At 45.0% G+C, this 14,983-nt stretch overlaps 1 long non-coding RNA gene across 1 annotated transcript; it reads right to left on the bottom strand.

Annotated features, from left to right (window-relative positions):
- Window positions 1–13,795: 13,795 nt before the first annotated feature.
- Window positions 13,796–14,458, bottom strand: LOC131247351 (uncharacterized). Its single transcript, XR_009171661.1, has 3 exons — window positions 14,373–14,458; window positions 14,166–14,294; window positions 13,796–14,093 (listed from the first exon to the last, which is right to left on the bottom strand). It is a non-coding gene; the product is annotated as an uncharacterized LOC131247351 (long non-coding RNA).
- Between the last annotated feature and the right edge of the window lie 525 nt (window positions 14,459–14,983).

The raw sequence follows: 14,983 nt of genomic DNA, 5'->3' as shown, positions 1-14,983 counted from the left end.
TGATGTGTATTAGGCCCATGGGACGTGGCCCATTGTGATACATGTGAGGCCCTTGAGTGAGGCCCATGGCGATGTATATTAAGGCCTTGAGTGAGGCCCATGGCGATGTATATTAGGCCCTTGAGTGAGGCTCATGGCAATGTATATTAGGCCCCTGTGTGAGGCCATGGGCCCACTGTACGTATGACTCTGCGTGGGCTACTCCTTAGGAGCAATGCTGGTTAAATGTCCACATTGATGAGCGATGATGGTTGAATGTCCACATTGTGACCTTCCCTTAGGCCTTGATAGTCTCATTCTCATCATTCTCTTATGGGTTAACCCTAATCAGTGGGCCCCATTCTCCATAGACGGATGGCTCTGTGTTATCGGATTTGATATGACCAAGGCCGAGGGCCGATCTTTATATTATGGTTGATCAACTGTTCATTTATGGACCCTGCCTCGTTTATATGCCGATTGTCGAGGCCGATTCCGATTGCCGATTCCGATCATCGAGGCCAATTCCGATTATCGAGGTCGATTGTCAAGACTGACTCCGATTGTCGAGGCCGATGCCGATTGTCGAGGCCTGTCAGGCCCATATCCTAGATCGTACCTTTCCTTAGGCTTCCGTGGTCCTCCCGCTCGAATTTCAGCGACCAGTGATCTGTTATCTGCTATTGTGCGTGATAGTGGGTCATGCCACGTATATTAGAGTCGGCTTGACCCAAGACTTGCACCAGTGCGACCGTGCCGTTGCCACGGATCCGATGCCTCGTCTCGCGTGTCGAGGCGATACCCAGGCCAGGAGATGTGGGCTCGCATTCAGTTTGAGAAAAATGCCGTGCATTTGAAAAACCGAGACAACCTTTCAAATCAATCCCATCAATCGCATCAAATGTCAAGTACAACCATTCCATTCCCAAGTAAAACAACCCCCCTAAGTCAACTCTTTCTCTTACACAACCTTACATATCAAGTACACATCACTTCACCCATCCCTCTCCCCATCACTCCATCACTCACATCACCTCTCTCTCTCTCATCTTTCTCTCATTTTTCTCCCAAGCTCCATGAGAGCAATCCAATGCCCACCTCCATGAGAGAAAGCTTGGTGTGGCCCACCTTCCTTCCTCTCATCCCCACCATCCTAAGATCATCTCAACCGTTGAAAATGTGCCCTTATAGCTCTAGATCGCATCAGTGGAAGGAAGAGTCCAAGATCTAACGGTGGGTGATTTATGATTTGATTTTGATGATTTTAGGGCCCACTTATGGTGGGACCTACCTTGATATACGTTTTGTATCTAGGAGGGGCCCATAGTGGCAGGGTCCCTCCCATTTTTGCCGTTCTCTCTCTCTCTCTCTCTCTCCCCTTTTTCCTAGATTGCTAGCCCACTTAGGATCGATCCAGACAATCCAGATGGACTAGACAGTCTGGATGAAGGGATGATGCAAATACTAGCTTTATTCAAGCTGGTGGCCACACAGTGTAGCCCACCTGATGAATGTGTTTTATCTAGCCGTCTAGCTAATTGGACGGTGGACCTCACGATGATTTATGTGTGAATCCACGCCGTCCGTACATGGCGTGGCCATGATTTGATGGGCCAGATGGGCTAGGACCACCGGTCGGGATGCTGTCCAGACCGTCCAGCGGGCTTGGATGACCACGAATATCAGATTCATCAAACTGGCCACTGACGTGGGCACCACCCCACCTGACGTAGGGGATTTGATCCAGACCGTCCATCCCATGGCTAGGGATATGGGGTAGATTCAAATCTCTGGTGGGCAGGCCGTCCGTAAGACTCACCTGATACATGTGCTGTATCCAATCGTCTATGCATCTGGACGTGGTTGGCTGGTGTAAACCAGCTATTCATTTACTGTAGTTGCATGTGGGGTCCACCTTGATTTGCATATTTTGTATCCACACCATCCATTTGCTAAGGATGGTGGGCCCTTGATGCAATGGCTCTAATCCAAGTCGTCCGTCCATCTCTGGACGTTGAACGCTGGAGCATCTCTTGATGTTTTTATATATATTATAATATAGTATAACATATATTATAATATTATATTATGGTGGGCCCCACATGGGACCCACCTCTGTAGAAGAGGGTTGGCTGGTGTACGTCACACACTAGCTATATGGCTGCTGTGTAAGATGTTAGCAGGTCCTGTGGGTGTGTGAAATCCACACTGTCAATATGGACGATGGGACCCACTGATGTGTGGATCTCATCCATGCCATTTGTTCATCTGGTTGGGACCCACTGATGTGTGGATCTCATCCATGCCATTTGTTCATCTGGTTGGGACCCACCATATGTATGTGATGACCCACCATGATGTATTAGTTTTTCCACGCTGTCCATCCATTTCTACTTGTGGACCCCTTGCAATGTATGTGTTTTTACACCATGCCATCCATCTGTCCACTGACGTGGACCCCACCATGATGTATTTATTTCATCCACACCGTCCAGATTATGTTGAACAGTGCTGGACGTGTTTGGACGATACTGTCCAATGTTTGGACAATGCAGATTTACATGTCCAACGTTTGGACAGTGCTGATTTATATGGACAATGTTTGGATAGTGTTAATCATCATTAGAGGGCCATGTGCCCCATGGAATGATAGTGTACAGTGATACACATGTTACACCTACAACTATTGAAATGATTTTGGTGTGGTCCAAGCCCACTTGAGGACCATTGGTGTGGCCCATCCATGAGGCCTAATATGATTTGTTTTGGCCCATGGGCGGGGCCCACCTGTTTGTATTGTTAGGTCCAGATACGTGGCCCATGTAATGTATTTGAGGCCCAAGTGTAGGGCCCACCTGTTGTGTCTTTGAGGGCCAAGCGATGCGGCCCACTTGATGTGTTTGGGGCCTATGAAATATGGGCCAATGTGATGTACATATGGGCCCAATATGATGTACATGTTTTATCTGCACTGTCCATGGGACGTGGCCTCGACGTATGTACATGTTGTATCTATTTTGTCCAGCCACGAGAGATGTGGGGCCACCGTTATGTATGTGTTGTATAATTTTGCACCATTCAGCTTGCTGGATGGTGGGCCCTTTTGCTATGTAATTGCAGGGCCCACCATGTTGTATGTGTTTCATCTATGCCGTCCACTCATGCGACCCACCTTAATGTGTGTACAGTAGGTACACTGTCCATCTGTTGGGGCCCATTTGATATGTGCAGGGCTTGCCTCGATGTGTTGTATGTAAGGCCCATTATGATGTATTTGAGGCCCAGATATGAGGCCCATTATGATTGTATGAGGCTCATTGAGATTGTATGTAACCCACTGATTGTGTATGAGGCCTTTGTGTGAGGTCATGGGGCCCACTATATGTTCGGCCCTATGTGGACCACTTCTTGGGAGCAATGTTGGTTAAACGTCCACGTTGAGGGTGATGATGGTTAAATGTCCATATTGTGATCTTCCCTTGCCTTGTTAGACCCATCCTTATCGATGCTGATCATCGACACTGTTTATTGATCGATCCCGATTGACGTGACCAATTTATCGATTCCAATTGGCGTGACCAATACTTCTGATTGTCGTGGCTGACTATCGAGGTTAATTCCGATTATCGAGGCCGAATATCAAGGCCGATTGATGATGCCCAATGTGATGTATATGTGGCCCATATTTGAGGCCCATTGTGATATGCATTCGGCTCGTGTTTGAGGCCTAATGTCATGTATATGCTGCTCATATTTGAGGCTCGTTGTGATGTGTATTCAGCCATGTTTAAGGCCCAATGTGATGTATATGAGGCCCATTATGATGCATTTGAGGGCCAAGAGATGTAGTCCATTATGATGTATGTTAGGCTCATGTGAAAGGCCCATCGTGATGTGTTATGCTCTTGAGTGAGGCCCATGGTGTTGTATATTAGGTCCTTGTGTGAGGCCATGGGTCTACTATATGTTAGGCCCTATGTAGGCCATCCCTTGGGGGCAATGTTGGTTAAACGTCCACATTGTCGAGGTCGATTGTTGATGCCAGTTATTGATACCGATTATGAGTTTGTGACAGCATAGCATCATGATACATGCCCATACGCATCATCCGTATGTTTGTTATGAGATGTGATTTACCATTGCATATGTCATTGGGCAGGTTGCTATAAGACTCCCTGATAGGTGGAGATTGTCTCACATGAGCGCACAATATGTATAGGATTGATGTATGACTGAATTGTATGACTCATGCATCTTGTATTATATGTTGTGAGTACTGTACGCGCTTGTAACATCAGGCCATGGCCTCCACAGACATATCGTGGATGGCCAAATGGGACACTGAAAATGTATGGTTCTAGCATACGGGGGCCATAGATGTCCCTGGGTGAAAATTCCTAAACCTCCGTGGCTATGCGACGCCTCAATGTCGAGACCGAGTGGATATATATGAGTGCATGAGGGCCGTGTACCAGTAGGCTGCGTTTCCTATTGTGTCATGGTCGGTTGGGAAGGGGTGTGACCTTACCCGCCTGAGTGAGGGGGCAATGTCTATGTTGAGTTTGACCAGCTTAAGGAATGGGTCCGCTATCGACGAGCCGGACGCGATATTGGCAAGAGGATAGTGAGGTCTCTTCCACTTACCCAGTTGTGTGCTCGGATGGGTACGACAAGCTGGTATAGAGTGTAATAGACCCCGGTGATGATCCCAGAGAGGAACCGTATTGATATATGGACTTATTGAGTAGGAGTTGCACACTCATTCATTCATTTATTCACTATCCACTCGGGCTGGTGGTGTGCAACTATTTGTTACGTGTACCTTCGCAATGGCTAGGATTTCGGTTGGGGCATGCGACTAACCTGAGATCAGGAGTTTACCACATTGAGTTTGACTATCCAAATTTAGGTATGGGACTGGTTTAGACAGAAGACCCTTGTGATGGACCCTATAGCTTGTGATACTATATACTATCATCCCGACTTCACATTGGTCATTTCATTTGCATCGCATATTGCATTACATTCATAGGCATATGACATTTTTAGTTACTATGTTTCTGCACTTATATGGCCTAGACGGACTTTGCAGGATTTACATATTACATTGTACCCTCGGCACCTAATACTTGTCTCTCTTTGATTCCTCATTTGTATGGCTAATCTGTAATGCGTGTATGTAGGGTTAGGTTGCAGCAGAATGGAGCTTGGAGCATGCAGCGTCTTCTGAAGCTTTGATTTTCGATATATATATTTCTCTTTCAACATTGTATTCAAATGTTTATATTAGTAGATATGTGATGATGATGTTGCCTTTGTGATTTGGGTATGCATGTAGTTATGCTTCTTATGAGAAAAATGTATGTTGAAAAATCCTCCTTGTAAGATCCCAGGATCGAAATCTGGCGTATGGACGCCGGGAGTCGAGAATGGGGTTCTACGGATGCTCTCGGCACCAGATTCGACGATCGGAAATTTGTGAGCCCTGTTTCCGAGTATGGGGTGTGACAGAAGTTGTTATCAGAGCATTACTTGGGAATACCTGAGGATAACATCACATATCTGCCGATAGCTACCCTTCACTCTATGATTGTTGAGAACTTAGAATGGTTAGATCCCAGAGTTCGAATAATATAGAGATTTTCTGATATAGCTCCCTACCATTGAGATTGAGAGGCTGCACAGTATTCCAGTTTCGATCGTCTCTGATTCAGGATCCTAGGATTAGTATGGTTCACCATTCTGTTAAGGAGGCGTCTTGGGAGCATAAGCGTTATCTTCATCCTTTTGTAGGTTGATTGTGCCTTCACATATATGCTTGATGATGTTTCCTCTTTCCTTATTTGTTCTATAAATTTTGAGGATGAAATTTTTATTTGGGGGGAGAGCTGTCAGGCCTGTATCCTAGACCGTATCGTTTCGTAGGCTTCCGCGGTCCTCTCGGTCAAATTTCGGTGACCCGCAATCTGTTATCGGTGTTTGTGCGTGACCCTGAGTTGTGTCACGTGTAAGACCCGTAACCTAGCCTGTACCATTCCATAAACTTCTACGGTTCCCTCTAGTCGAGTTTCGGCGACCCGGGACGAGTAGATAGCATTGGCGCATGCTCTTGAGTCACATCCTGTAAACCCGAGCCGACTCAAAATGAGACCTATGTCATTTTGACCGTGCCGTCGCCGCGGTTCCGACGATGCGTCTTGTGCGTCAATACGATGCTCAGATTATAAGATCCGGCCCGTGCATTATCTAGGCCGTTGATCGCTTGATTGTGGGACCCACCTATCCCTATTGTTGTACTTCCCTAAAAACATTAATTACTATGATGTCACCCTAGGGGTGACATCACCCTACCATACCACCTTACCTTCCCTTTTCCCCATAAGTCAACTCATTAATTCCCATTACCTCACCATCCCTCTCTCCCATCACTCCCTTACATCATTTCTCTCTTTCACTTCTCTCCATTCCAAGCAATCCCTCCATGGAGCAACCCACGTCCATGGCTCCCATGAGAGAGCTAGTGTGGCCCACCTCCCTATCTCCCATCTCCACCATCCAATGATCATCTCCGCCATTGAAATTGTTTCTTTGGGGCTCTATCATGCATTGGCGGAAGAAGGAAGAAGAGATCTCGAGGTGGGTGCTCCTTTCTTTTCCTCTCATTTTTTTGTGATGTGTGGCCCACTTGGATGAATCCCATCTTGAGGTATGTTTTATCCCAACCGTACAAGTCATGTGGACCCTACTTTATAGTGATGGAAACACACAAATATCAAGTTGATTTAAATATGGTGGGCCACGTTCATGTGGGACCCACCTTGGTGACACGTGGACCACCTACACGTAGGACCCACTATGATGATTGTGTTATACCTATGTTGTCCAACGTCCAAGGGACGCTGGACAGAGAGTGGCTAAAGTGGTGTGCGTGCACTGAAATGGTGGTGTACTAATAAGCAAAGGAGAGGAAGAAGAATAGTATTTGGAGGTGGGCTGCTCATGCAGGCCCCACCTTGATGTATGTATAAAATCCACGCCGCCCATTTCACTTCTCATCTCATTTTAGGCATTGAGCCAAAAGATGAGGCTAATCTGACAATCAAGCGGGCCATACTGTAGGAAATGGAAATTTTTACCGTTGAAAACTCACCCAACGATTCTACATGCTGAAAAATACTCAATATTGGTCTTGTTTGGTCAATATTGAGCCGTGAGATGCAATGGTCAGGATAGATTTTCCTGATGAGGGCCCCACCTAAGAAATTCCCTAGAAAAATTGGATTTAGAGAAAAAAAAAAAACACAGAACCAAGAGGCAGCGCTGTCAGAAGACTGCATGGGCGGGCGGACGGCTTGGCTGGACCTCACGGCTCCAGCCGTGGGCCCCACGTGATGCATTTTGAACATCAAAACCGTGCATTTGATGGGTCCCCATGGACCAGCCGTCCATCCCAAAAATTAGCTGTATACGGAACTCAGGTGGGCCATACCATCTAAAATCATGTGATAACATGCCTAAAAATATAAAATCATCTGGTGGGGCCTCCTTGAGTTTTGGATGTGATTGAAACTTGGTTTGGACCCCTAACTTTATGGGACAAATATAATGGACGGAGTAGATCTGGTTAATGTGGGTCCCACCTAGGATTTTAAAAAAAATATAAATATATATGCATGCATGTACATTGACGTCCAGACTCTCTGGACGTCCAACGTTAAGTAGGGAGGATCCCATTGGCCCCAATGGTGGACCCTACCATGATGTATGTTCTACATCCACGCCATTCATTTGATAGGTCCCTTTATTTGATACGTTGGTTCTAAAAATCAGTTATAAAACGTTCTCGTATGGCCCACACCATCATCTTTCATGCGGTGGTATGTCAAGCCACATGGAATCAACTGTTGGGGTCCACATGCAGCTTGGATCCACCTGAAACTCTGTTTGGACCCTTAAATTGGTGGGACACACACAATGAATGGGTTGGATTTGTGAACTACATCATGGTGGACCCCAAGATCACATAATCGTACCAAAAGTTTGGTGGACAAATAAATATTACAGTGGCTTAGTCCACGTGACTTTATAAAGAGGTTGTATGGCAAGTAAACATTGCGGTGGGCCCTTGGCCCATGTGACTTTATCAACAGATTGGATGCAAGTAAATGTTGTAGTGGGTCCAATGTCATGTGACCCTATCAACAGGTTAAAATAATAATAATAATAATAATAATAAATAAATAAATAAATATTGTAGTGGGCCCCAGGTCTATATGACCTTATTAACAGGTTGGATGCAAATAAATATTACAGTGGCCCAGGTTGAATGCAAATAAATATTACAGTGGCCCAGGTTGGATGCAAATAAATATTATAGCGGGCCCTAGGCCCATGTGACCCTATCACCAGACTAGTTTGGATGGAAAATAAACATCATGTTGGCCCCAGTTTGGATGGACAGTATGTTGGGCCCTAGGATGGGTGGAAAATAAACATTTTGGTGGGTCTTACTTAAGACCCATTTATGCATGTGTTGTGTCCACAATTGTGGACCTCCATAGCGGGATATGTGACTTATCTATGCCTTCCATCCCAATGGGACGCACCACGATGCATGTGTTTCATCCAACCGTCCAACCATTTTTGGAAAAATGATTTTAAGGTTTAGGATGAAAATAATACAGATTTATTTATCAAGTGGACCATAGTGCACGGTGAGGATTAAACGGCTATCTTTGAAATCTTGAGACCTTATGATTAGATTAGATGGGAAATAAATGTTATGGCGGGCCTTGAAAATTTTAGTAGTGAAAATCATTATCACCACTTATATTTGAGTGTGGCCCATTTGATATATATGGGGCCCATTGGTGTTGCCCATTTGATGTATGTATGACCATGTTATGAGGCCTACTTTGATGTATGTTGTGGCCCATTTGTCAGGCCCACTTTGATGTATTTTTATCCACGCCATCCAGGGTAGGCACCCCATTATGATATATATCAGGGCTCAAGGGTCGAGGCCCATTAGTGCTGCCTATTTGATACAACCCACTTGATGTGTACGAGGCCCATTAGTGCGGCCCATTGATGCAAGGCCTATTGTGACATGTATTGGGCCCATGACGCGTGACCCATTTGAAGCGTATAAGACCCATGGGTAGGGCCCACATATTATGTATTTGAAGCCCATGAGCAGGGCCCACCTGAGGTTTATATATGGGCCCCATTAATGTGGCCCACTTGTATTTGAGGCCCACGGGTTGCGGCCCATGGGTCGTGGCCCATTGTGATATATACTCGGCCCATACGTCGTGGCCCATTGAGATGTGTTTCCGACCCATTTAGTGAGGCCATTGTGAAATATTCCTACTCTTGTGATGAGGCCCATTGAGATGTATTTCTGGCTCATTGATGCGGCCCACTTGTTGAATTGAGGCCCATTGGTGTGGCGTGCGGCCCAATGTATCGACCCACCGTGATGTGTAGGTCCACGTGTTGTATGTGTAAGGCCCACATGTGATGACTATTTGAGGCCCACTTGTTGGATATTTGGGCCCATCTTATGTTTGACTCTATGTGGACCACTCCTTGGGAGCAATGTTGGTTAAATGTCCACATTGTTGGGCAGTGATGGTTGGATGTCCACATTGTGACCCTTCCTTAAGCCTTATCAAGCCCATTCTCATCATTCTCTTAGTGGGTTAACCCAAATAAGTGGGCCCCATTTACCATGGACGGATGGCTCCATGCTACCAGATTTGATAAAACCATGGTCGAGGGCTGATCTTTATATTATGATTGATCAGATGTTCATCTATGGACCCAGTCTTGTCTATGTGACCGGTCGTCGGTGTTGATTATCGAAGCTGATTGTTGGTGCTAATTATCGATGTAGATTATCGGTGTTGATTTGTCGAGGTCGATTGTATTGGCCGGTTCCGATTGTCGAGGCCGATTCTGAGTATCGAATTCGATTGCCATGGCCGATTGTCGAGACCTGCATGATGTATATGTGACCCGTAGTTGAGGGCCATTGTGATATGTATTAAGCCTATGATGCATGGTCCATTTAATGAATTCAAGACCCATGTGTAGGGCCCACATGTCCTGTGTTTGAGGCCTATGGGCAAGGCCCATTGTGATGTATTCATGGCCCATGGGCAAGGCCCATTGTGATATGTATTAGACCCATGAGCGGGGTCCACTGTTGTGTATATGTGGCCTTTGAGTAAGACTCATTGTGTTGTATATTAGGCCCTTGTGTGAGGCCGTGGGCCCATTATATGTTTGACTCTATGTAGGCCATTCCTTGGGGGCAATGTTGGTTAAGTGTCCACATGGTCGAGGTCGATTATCGATGCTGGTTGTGGATACCAGTTATGAGTATGTGACAGGATAGCATCATGATACATGCCCATACGCATCATCTGCATGTTTGTTATGAGAGGTGGTTGATCATTGCATATGTCATTGAGCATGTTGTTATGAGACTCCCTGGTAGGTGGAGGTTATCTCACATGAGCACACGGTATGTGCAGGATTGATGCATGACTGGATTGTATGACTCATGCATCTCGCATTATGATTACTATACGCCCTAGCGACATCGGGGCCGTAGCCTCCACAGCATATCGTGGATGGCCAAATAGGACACCGGAAATGTTTGGTTCTAGCATACGGCGCCATAGATGTCCCCTGGGTGAAAATCCCTAAACCTCCGTGGCCGGAGACGCCCAACGTCGAGACCGAGTGGATACATGAGCGCCCGAGTGCCAAATACCGGGAGGCCGCGTCTCCCACCGTGTCGTGGTCGGTTGGGAGGGGGTGTGGCCTTACTCGCCCGAGGGTAGGGGGCAATACTAGACTGAGTTTGACCAGCTCGTGAATGGGTCTGCTATCGACGTACCGGATAGATATTGGCAGACTATCGGCCAGGCGGATCGTGAGGTTTCTTACGCTCACTTGGACTGTGCGGCTGGGAGAGCGGCAGTTTCATTTGGAGTGTATTAAACTCCGGTGATGATCCCAGAGAGGAACCGTACCGATATGTGGATTTAGTGAGCAAGAGTTGCATACTCATTCATGCATTCATTCATTCACTATCCACTCAGGCTGGTGGTGCGCAACTATTTGTTACGTGTACCCTCACAATGGCCAGGATTTCAGTTGGGGCGCGTGACTAACCTGAGATCAGGAGTTTACCACATTGAATCTGACTATCCAAATTTAGGTATAAGACTGGTTTGGATAGAAGTCCTTTGTGATAGACCCCATAGCTTGCAATACCACGTATTATCATCCTGACTTCACACTCCAGCATGGTCATTCCATTCGCACTGTATATTGCATTACATCCGCGACATACGACATCTTGGGTTCCTGTGCTTCTGCATTTATATGGTCTAGATATGGATGACGTATTTGTGAACAAATAAGGAATTATATACCCCATTGCATTCTGGGCATTTGATATTTGGCTCTTTATGACTCCTCGTTTGCGTATCTGTTCTATATTGCGTATTCCGATATTGATTGGCTCATGGACTTGCTCGTATTTCCGCTTACTCTTATCGTATGATCTATGATCTTGTGAGTATTTCTGTTTACTCGATAATTCCTGCTCTTGTCGGTATTTCCTGCTTACTCGGATAATTCATGATCTTGCTAGTATCTTTGCTTATTTCGATATTATGCGATTTATGGATTACCAGTACTTCCAGTTTTTATGATAATGACATTGTATTGAATACTTGGCACTTACCTTGTGCACACACTTACACCACCTCCTAAGCTTTCTATAAGCTTATGCACGATAGATGCGTGCAGGTGTTATTAGGTTGCAGCAGCGTTGAGCTTGGAGCGTGCAGTTGTATTCTGGAGCTTTGATTTCGATATATGTATTTTCCCTTTCAGCATTGTACTCAAATGATTATATTAGTGGATATGTGATGATGATGTTGCCTTTGTCAATTGGGTAATCTTGTGGTTATGCTTATTACGAGTTAAATGTATATACAAAAAAAAAATCCTCCTTGTAGGATCCCAGGATCGGAATCTGGCATATGGACGCTAGGACTCGAGAATGGGGTACTACGGAGGCTGTCGGCACCGGATTCAGTAATCGGGATTCCTGCGAATCCGATTTCTGGGTTTGGGGCGTGACATCACGTATATCAGAGTCAGCTCGACCCAAGACTTGTACCAGTGCGATCGCGCCATCACCGCGGTTCCGATGCCGTGTCTCGCATGCTGAAGTGATACCCAGGCCAGGAGATGTGGGCCCACGTTCAGTTCAAGGAAAATGCGGCGCATTTGCAAAACTGAGACAACCTTTCAAATCAATCCTATCAATCGCATCAAATGTCAAATACAACCATTCTATTCCTAAGTCCAACAACCCCCCTAAGTCAACTCTTTCTCTTACACAACCTTACATGTCATGTATACATTACTTCACCCATCCCTCTCCCCATCACTCCATCACTCACATCACCTCTCTCTCTCTCTCATCTTTTTCTCATTTTTCTCCTAAGCTCCATGAAAGCAATCCAATGCCCACCGTTTGGTGTGGCCCACCTTCCTACCTCCCATCCCCACCATCTTAAGATCATCTCAACCGTTGAAAATGCACCCTCGAAGCTCTAGATCTCATCGGTGGAAGGAAGAGTCCAAGATCTAACAGTGGGTAATCTATAATTTGATTTTGATGATTTTAGGGCCCACTTATGGTGGGACCTACCTTGATGTACATTTTTTATTTAGGAGGGGCACATAGTGGCGGGGTCCCTCCCATTTTCGCCATTCTCTCTCTCTCTATCTCTCCGCTCCCCCCCCTTTTTCCTGGATTACTGGCCCACTTAGGATCGATCCAGACCATCCAGATGGACTAGACAGTCTGGATGAAGGGATGATGCAAATAGCAGCTTTATTCAAGCTGGTGGCCACACGGTGTAGCCCACCTGATGAATGTGTTTCATCTAACCATCCAGCTGATTGGATGCTGGACCTTGCCATGATTTATGAGTGAATCTACGCCATCCGTACATAGCGTGGCCACGATTTGGATGGGCTAGGACCGCTGGTCAAGCTACTGTCCAGACCGTCCAGTGGGCCTGGATGACCACGAATATCAGCTTCATCAAACTGGCCACTGATGTGGGCTCCACCCCACCTGACGTAGGGATTTGATCCAGACCGTCCATCCCTTGGCTAGGGATATGGGGCAGATTCAAATCTCTGGTGGGTAGGCCGTCTGTAGGACCCACCTGATACATGTGTTGTATCCAATTGTCCATGCATCTGGACATGGTTGGCTGGTGTCACTACAAGAAAAGAGAGTTTTAGCCTCGGTTCAAAACTGTGGCTAAAAAGGTTAAAAACTGAGGCTAAAGCCTTTAGCCTCAGTTTTGCCTCAGTTATCTAAACCGAGGTTGAAACCCCTGTGGCTAAAGGCTTTAGCCTCAGTTTTAGCAACCGAGGCTAAAATGACATTTATAGCCTCGGTTCTTCAAGTGGGGCTAAAAACCTTTTTAGCTTCAATTTTCTTGAAACGAGGCTAAATCAAAATTTTAGCCTCCATTGTTTTCAACTGAGACTAAATCCAAATTTTAGCCTCAATTGCCTCAAACCGAAGCTAAATCTATTTTTAACCTCGGTTCTCAACAACCGAGGCTAAAGTCTTTAGCCACGGGAATTTCAGCCTTGGTTCTCAACAACCGAGGCTAAATCCAAGCCTCGGTTACAAATTGAGGCTAAAAATGTTTAATTTAAGAAATATTTATTTAAACTACTAATCCATTCGTTCAATCCACTCATGAAACAATCAATCATGAAAGCCATAATACCAACAAAATAGTTAACAACAGTCTACTTAAAGTTTTCAAAACAAACACAAGCAAACTGTTACACAACATTAGGTTCCACAAATATTTATATTCTTATCTCTTCTATAATCTCTTTTTCTTTTTCTTTGACTTTTCCTGTATCTGTTTTGAATCATCTGGTCTTTTATTGACATTTCTTTCATTTGGAAGCTCTTGTAAAAGGGTTTCTATAGCAACATCAGATTTCTCTTGGGCATCTTTACCTGCTAGATCCTCCAAATGTTCCTGCTAAAGGAAGATAAACACCAACAACATTTAAACTCAACCTCAATGAAGCGATTAAAATAAATCAATACAGACCTACAAGAACTTCTTCACTAGGAATAACATAATTTCCTGGTAATCAATGGCAGAGATGGCCTCAAGCTCACGTTCCAACTGCTGCATGGCAGCAAGCTTCTGCATAATCATTGCATCATAGCTACCCATCTGCAGGACATCAACCTACTAATGAGACATCAGTACAATGCCATTTCTGTATTAAATATTCAACTAGAAAAAACTAACCTCCGTATATGAAGGCTACTTTTGATTTTCGATTACGTCTAATACAACATTAGGCTGCGGCAACCCAAGAGTTTAGCACTTTCTTCTTTGCATTTGTTATCTGCACTGCTTAAATAGCAAGTGAAAAGTTGTGATCTGAATATTTCAAAGATAATGATGTGAAACAGATAAAAGGGCATCCATCTCCCCATAAATCAATAATATTATTGGAAAGTAGATATCTTTCAGATTACCTTTGCTCAAGATGCATCAACAATTGTATGAGATGGTGACAAAGTGTAGGTAGAACAGATGCTGGATTCTTTTCAAACAATCTGCCAGCAACTGATATAGCAAACTCTCGAACATCAAAATCCTATGACATGGAAAAGAAGAAAAAAAGAAAGAAAGAAAAAAGATAGTGAACATGCCCCTATGTTCATAAACATTTTTCAAATAAAGATAACAGTTCAAATGCTCATAGAAGAGCCATTGGCAGGTTGTGCCAAAAATTATACCTCATCATTTAGAGCAACAAAGATAGCACTCAAACTATCAGCCTGTGCTAAAAATTCATCGAAACCTCCATTTCCATGCAGAGATAGAAAGACTGACTGACGAACACTAACATC

The sequence above is a fragment of the Magnolia sinica genome, chromosome 5 (genome assembly GCF_029962835.1).
Source record: "Magnolia sinica isolate HGM2019 chromosome 5, MsV1, whole genome shotgun sequence".
Classification (NCBI taxonomy): domain Eukaryota; kingdom Viridiplantae; phylum Streptophyta; class Magnoliopsida; order Magnoliales; family Magnoliaceae; genus Magnolia; species Magnolia sinica.
This window is presented reverse-complemented; position numbering and strand designations above follow the sequence as displayed.